General features: G+C 64.2%; 1 protein-coding gene across 2 annotated transcripts in view; it reads right to left on the reverse strand.

Moving 5' to 3' along the window:
- Window positions 1-5,242, reverse strand: part of MEF2D (myocyte enhancer factor 2D) — a 43,209-nt gene extending 37,967 nt beyond the window's left edge. Inside the window, exon 1 of one of the 2 annotated variants that reach the window (XM_068922362.1) lies at window positions 5,135-5,242. The gene's annotated coding sequence lies outside the window, so the exon portion shown is untranslated. Of the gene's footprint in view, window positions 1-4,551; window positions 4,689-5,134 lie in introns of those variants that run through there. The other variant, XM_068922364.1, reaches the window with a different exon arrangement.
- Window positions 5,243-6,000: the final 758 nt, after the last annotated feature.

The raw sequence follows: 6,000 nt of genomic DNA on the forward strand, positions 1-6,000 counted from the left end.
CCGGGAAGGAGCCCGGGAGCGGCGTTCCCGCGCCATCCGCGCCCGCCGGGGGAGGTTATCGGCAATCTGGATTTTGCAAGCGACCGGCTCCGCCGCTTCGCCCACCGGGAGGCACGGCGGGAGAGGTTTAACGAAGGCCCGGTTGGGTAATTGGCTCCCGAGTCGCTCCGCGCGGGGACGCGGTCCGGGCGCGAGCCCAGCGGCCCGGAAAGCGCCAGGTTCGGGCTCTGCTCCCCTGTTACTTCCCGCGGCGCCGAGCGCCGCCGCAACCCGCTTTCGTCTCGCCGACCGCGGGCCACCTTATTCTCGCGGCTGTGGGACGGGACGTTCTCGGGGACCGCGCTCGTAAAAAAGAAAATAAAATAATAATAATAAAAAAAATTAGTCTAGCTGGTCAAAATAACTCATCCACATTTTTCTTTTTTTCTTCCCCCCCCCTTTTTTTTTTTTCCTTCTTTTTTTCTTCCCCTGCCAGTGGAAACTTCTGCTACAGGCCCCACGTCTCAAGGTTACTGGCTGGGGCTGGGGGAGGATTTCAGGTTTTACAACTGCAAAATTCCAGACAGAAACCCAGAAATCCTTCCAGTTTTGGCCAAGCAGAAGCCGTTCCTCCAATTTCCTTTTTTTCTGAACTTTCACGCAACCGGTTTGCAGTGAACGCTGCTCCCCCCCCCCCCCAAATTTTGAACGTGTTTCCCATCAGCATTTTTTGGAGGAGAAAACAAAGCAAAACAATCTAACCTCACTTATTTTCCCTACCTGCACCATGCAGCTCTCCATGGCATGTGTTCCTGGGTATTTGTTTCTATGGTGCCTAGCAATTTTTCCCTGAAGTCTTCCAATAATTGGAAAGGAAAAAATCCCTTTTAAAATGTTTCATCTTTAAAAAAAAAATATATATATATATATATACACACACATATGGACGGTTTCCAAAAGGATGAAGAAAAGTCACATTGTTCCAATAGGCACTTTCATTTAAAAAGGAAAATGAAAAGTTTCACCCAAGGCTATTTATAACCACCGCTTATATCCATCAATAACACCCAGCCATCTCCGACGCGTCCTCCCCGGCACTCCGGGCAGGTAACGCCTGCGACAGCCCCTAGCGCCGCGCCGCTGCCTCCAGCGTCCCACCTCCAGGCGGCACCAACAATCCCACCTACCGCACAGAAAAACCCCTATTAACTTTTGCCCTTAAAATAGGAAAAAAAAAAAAAAAGGGGGGGGGGTGGAGGGGTTTAACCCTTTCTGCAGAAGCGCGATGGAGCGAGGCACGGCCGGGCTGCAACGACCTGCCCCAAACTATTCACTGTTTTCGGAGGCTGCTTTTGCCCCCACCAGCGATTTCGGGCGCGTTGGCAGGAAGAAGGATGCTCTGCTGGGAGTTGCACCTACCGGCACCAGTTTAGGCAGCGGAGGGCTGGAGCGATTTAAAAGGGAGCCGATGCAGCAGCGCACGCACGCTCCAGCATTGCAAACACTTGGAAAGAAACTGTTGGTACGGCAAAAACCACTGGGGAAAAAAATATATATATATAAAAAACAATTTTCTTTTTTTCACCCCCCCCCCCACCACGGATGCTCGCTGGAAGCTGTTTGAAGTTGCAAAGAGAGAGACGATTCTCTCTCTCTCCCCCTGCTCAGAAATAGGTCGCTCCATCCCCACCTTTCCGAACCCGAAACGGCACCGACTCGAGGCGCGGGACGGGAACGCTCGCACCCCGCGCCGGCGAACCCGGCGCCTTCCCGGGAGCGCTCCGCTTTCGGCGGCGCCTCTCGCTTAAATCCCGCCGGAGAGCCGGAGGCCAAGGACGCTTTCAGCGGGGACGCCAAGGAAGCTTCCTCCGCGCCGCGTCCGTCCTGCCGCGTTTCGTTTCCTCCTGATTTACGGTCCCGGGAACGGGGCAGGGAGGCGAGCGAGAGCTCCGACGGCCCAACGGGCTTTCCTCCCGGCGCGGCGCCTCTCCGGCGAGACCGGCGTTTAATTGCACCTTGCACCAAAAAGCAAAAAAAAAAAAAAAAAAACCACCAAACCACGGGGCGCCCGGCTGCTGCGGGGACGGTCGGGTGACACTTGGGTGGTGGCACCATGTCAGGGCCCGCCTGACACATCCCGACACCTTCCTGTCCTACCGGTAGCGCTCGGCGCGTGCAAACACACACACACCCCGTTTGGACCGCTCCGCACGGATGGATGGATGGATGCGGGTGCTCGTCCCTTTCCCAGCAGCGGGGCGACGCCGGGAGCCAGGGAAGGGGGACTTGGGGGGGGGGACCAAAACCAAAACCAACCCTGCAAGCAAACCGAGCGGGCCGGGCGAGACGAAGCGCGACGGCCCCGCGAAGGGAGAGCCGCCGGCCGGGCGACGCGTCTCGGAAGCGAGCAGCAAACCGCTGCTCCGGAGGGAAAAGCGAGAGGTGGCCTGAGCTCCGATCAAACCCAACGGCTGACAGAATTCGGCTCCTTACTGAAAGCGTCTCTCACGAGAAAGCGAGGAAAAAATAATAATAATAATAATTAAAAAAATAAAAATAAAAACCCAGAGAAGTGCATCGCGTGGAAAAGTCTAAAATGCCCTCCGGGAGGGAGGCAAGCGGGGCCGCGCAGGAAGTCGGCGGCAGAGCCCGCCAGCGGCCGCCCCAAAAGCCCCTCGCCGGCCAAAACGCCGCCGGCGCCCCTCGGCCGGGCGCGCGCCCCTATATGCTTTTGAGTTTCACCACTTTAGGCTTTGTTCTGCCGCGCACAAAGCCGCTTTTACAGCGCCCTGGCAGCACGGAGGGACCTCAAAGTGGATGCGGTTTATGACCATATTTAGGCTCCTGTATGTTGCCAGAGTCGCGCTAAAGGGCTCCGGCATAAATGCGAATCGGACCCCCCCCCACCTCCGCAGACGCACTCGGTTCACTCGGCAGCCTGGCCCAAAGCCACGGGGGGCTCCTCCGGCGCGCCCCCGAGCCGAGCCGCTCGCCCAAGGTCAGCCCGGCCACGGAGCCGGCGTTCCCGGACGGCTGCCGGGGTTTTGGGGGGGGGTCCGGGAACGGAGGCGCCGCAGGTTCCCGCGCCTCCCGGCACCTGCTTTCCCGCGAACCCGGCGCCGGCCTCCCGGCCGCAGCAGCTGCCAGGAGCGAGCGCGGATGCCTGCGTTCGGCCAAACCTCCCCCCCCCCCCCAACCCCGAACAACTGCACGATCCGAAGGGCAAGGTGGGGGGGGAGAAAAGGGGGAAAAATAAAGAAATAAATAAAAGAAGCCACCAGGCCCCTTACAGAGGTCCGTGACCTTCAGGAGCCCGCGGGAAGCGCTGCCGGGGCGGCTCGGAGGGGGCGAGCTCGCCCCACGGGGCTCTCCCTGCCGCCTTCGCTTTTAACCTCTGAGTATCCGGAGCCGGGGCTCGGGAACAAGCCCCGGCCCCGGGGGCCGCTAAACCCCGAACGGCCTGGCCGGGGAAAGAAAAAGGGACCTAGGAGAAAAGCTTACCGACAGGCGGAAACGGCCGCTAGAGAGAAAAACGCGATGCTTTTCCACCCCTGAGGCCGGGGCAGCGTCGTCCCCCCCTCCCTCCCTGCACCGCCGGCCGAGAGTTTTTATTCGGGGGCCGCGTTTCCCGAAGTGGCGCGGGCCATCCCGCAGCCGGATCCCCCCCCCCCCCCCCGCCGGAGGCAGCGAGCAGGATCAGGCCTTCCCGCAGCAGCGGTTTGGAGGAATTCGCACCAGATGTGCTCCGTTTACTGCCCAAAGCAGGTAGAGGAGGAAGAGGAGGAGGAAGAGGGGGGGGAAGCTCAGGTGGGGAGGCTGCAAAGCGGAGCAAAAAAATATATTTATCTCTATCCCAAAGTCGTGGCCCCCCACCCCGCGGCGCTGTTGGGATGCGGGGGGCGCGCGGGAACGGGTTCCCGGGATGCCGGAGCGTGCGTGCGCCTCGCCGGGTGCGTGCCCGTTCTCGAGGGCGGGGTGGTTAAAAGAAAAAAAATAATAATTAACAATAACAACAATAATAATAACCGATAAGAGACAGCAACAAAGCCGAGGAGGGGGCGAGCGGTGGGTCGGCCGAGAGATAAGCGGACGGCCAACAGGGATGCTAAACGACATCCAGATGCCGGGACGCCCGGCGGCGCCGCGGGAACGCCGAGCGCCCAAAGGGCCAAACTCCTCGGAGAGGCGACGGGGCGGCCGGCGAAGCAAGGTGGGGGCCGAGCCCCTCCGCGGCCCCTCGCTCCGGCTGCTGTCGCCTGGTCCCCACCGCGGCCACCAGCCCCGCAGGAACAAACAACCCCAGCTGTCAGCTCCGGAGCCGGCAGCCGGCCAAGTCATTGAAGCTCCGGGACTCGCTTCACCACCGGCCCTTCCCCAAAAGCTGCTCTTGCCAATCAACTCCCCCCCCCCCAAAAAAAAATTCCCCCTTCCCGCCTCCAACGCCGGCACCCCCTGCCCAAGCGCCCCCCCCCCCCGCTGCCGCTCCGGGCTCGCCCCCGAGCCGCCCGTCGCCGCTGCCCGCCCGCCCCGTCGGGGGGACCCGCTCCGCGCCCCGCTCCGCGCCCCGCTCACCTGTCCCCCCCCCGCGGCGCCCGGGCCGAGGCGACGCTTCTTCCCCTTCCTGCCTTCCTCCCTCCCGCTCCCTCCTTCACCTCTGCACCATTTTGGTGACGGTTTGTTTTGAAGCGGCGGCGACGGGGAGGGGAGGGAAAGGGAGGAGGGGAGAGGAGGGGCGGTGAGGGAGAGGGGGGGGGCGGAGGAGGAGGAGGAGGAGGAGGGGGGGGGAAGGATGTGCTCTCCGCCCCCGCCGGCTGCGCGCTGCGCTCCGGCCGCCCATCCCCGCCGCCTCGGGGCTGCGCGGCGGGGCGGGGCCGCACCGGCACCCCACCACCACCCAAACACGCACCCCCACCTACCCACCCCAAATCAACCGGGAGAGAAGGGGCGGCGGCGAGGGGGAGGGGGGGGGAGCGGAGAGGAGGGAAAGAGGGCGGAAGTCAAGCGAAAACATCCCAAAAAGCGCAACCAAAAATGAAACACCTCCCCCCGCCCCCCCCCCAAAAAAAAACCAGCAAAGCCCTTCCCCCAAGGCAGGATTAGAAAAAAAAGGCAAAAAAAAAAAGCAGCAGCTGGGAAAATGGAAGGAGGCACGCACCTGGGGGCAGGGCGCGGAGCGGCGCGGCGCGGAGCGGAGCCGCTCGCGGGGCGGCGGCGGCGGCGGCGGCGGCAGCGACCATGGCCCGGCCCGGCCCAGCCGCGCGTCAGGACGCGGCGCGGCGCAGGGCGCAGGCGGCGGCGCGGGCAGCCAATGGCCGCGGCGGCGGCAGGAAGCGCGCAGGGAGGCTCCGCGCCGGCGCCGGCCCCGCTCCCGGCCTCCCCCCCCCCCCCAATGCCGGCTTCGGGCGGCCGAGCCGGGGGTCGGCGGGGCCGGGCTGTGCTGCTCTTGCAAGGGGCTCTGCTCGGGGTGCGAGGTGCTGGGGGTCCCCCCCCACCCCCTTCCGCACCCGGCGTGGGGGCTCCCGCCTTTGCAAGGGGCTCTGCTGGGGGTGCGAGGAGCTGGGGGGTCCCCCCCCCCCATTCCGCACCCGGCGTGGGGGCTCCCGCCTTTGCAAGGGGCTCTGCTGGGGGTGCGAGGAGCTGGGGGTCCCCCCCCCCAATTCCGCACCCAGTGTGGGGGCTCCCGCCTTTGCAAGGGGCTCCGCTCGGGGTGCGAGGAGCTGGGGGTCCCCCCCCCCCAATTCCGCACCCGGCGTGGGGGCTCCCGCCTTTGCAAGGGGCTCCGCTCGGGGTGCGAGGAGCTGGGGGTCCCCCCCCCGCCCCCTTCCGCACCCGGCGTGGGGGCTCCCGCCTTTGCAAGGGGCTCCGCTCGGGGTGCGAGGAGCTGGGGGTCCCCCCCCCGCCCCCTTCCGCACCCGGCGTGGGGGCTCCCGCCTTTGCAAGGGGCTCCGCTCGGGGTGCGAGGAGCTGGGGGTCCCCCCCCCTTCCGCACCCGGCGTGGGGGCTCCCGCCTTTGCAAGGGGC

This window comes from Struthio camelus, chromosome 30, assembly GCF_040807025.1.
Source record: "Struthio camelus isolate bStrCam1 chromosome 30, bStrCam1.hap1, whole genome shotgun sequence".
Lineage (NCBI taxonomy): Eukaryota > Metazoa > Chordata > Aves > Struthioniformes > Struthionidae > Struthio > Struthio camelus.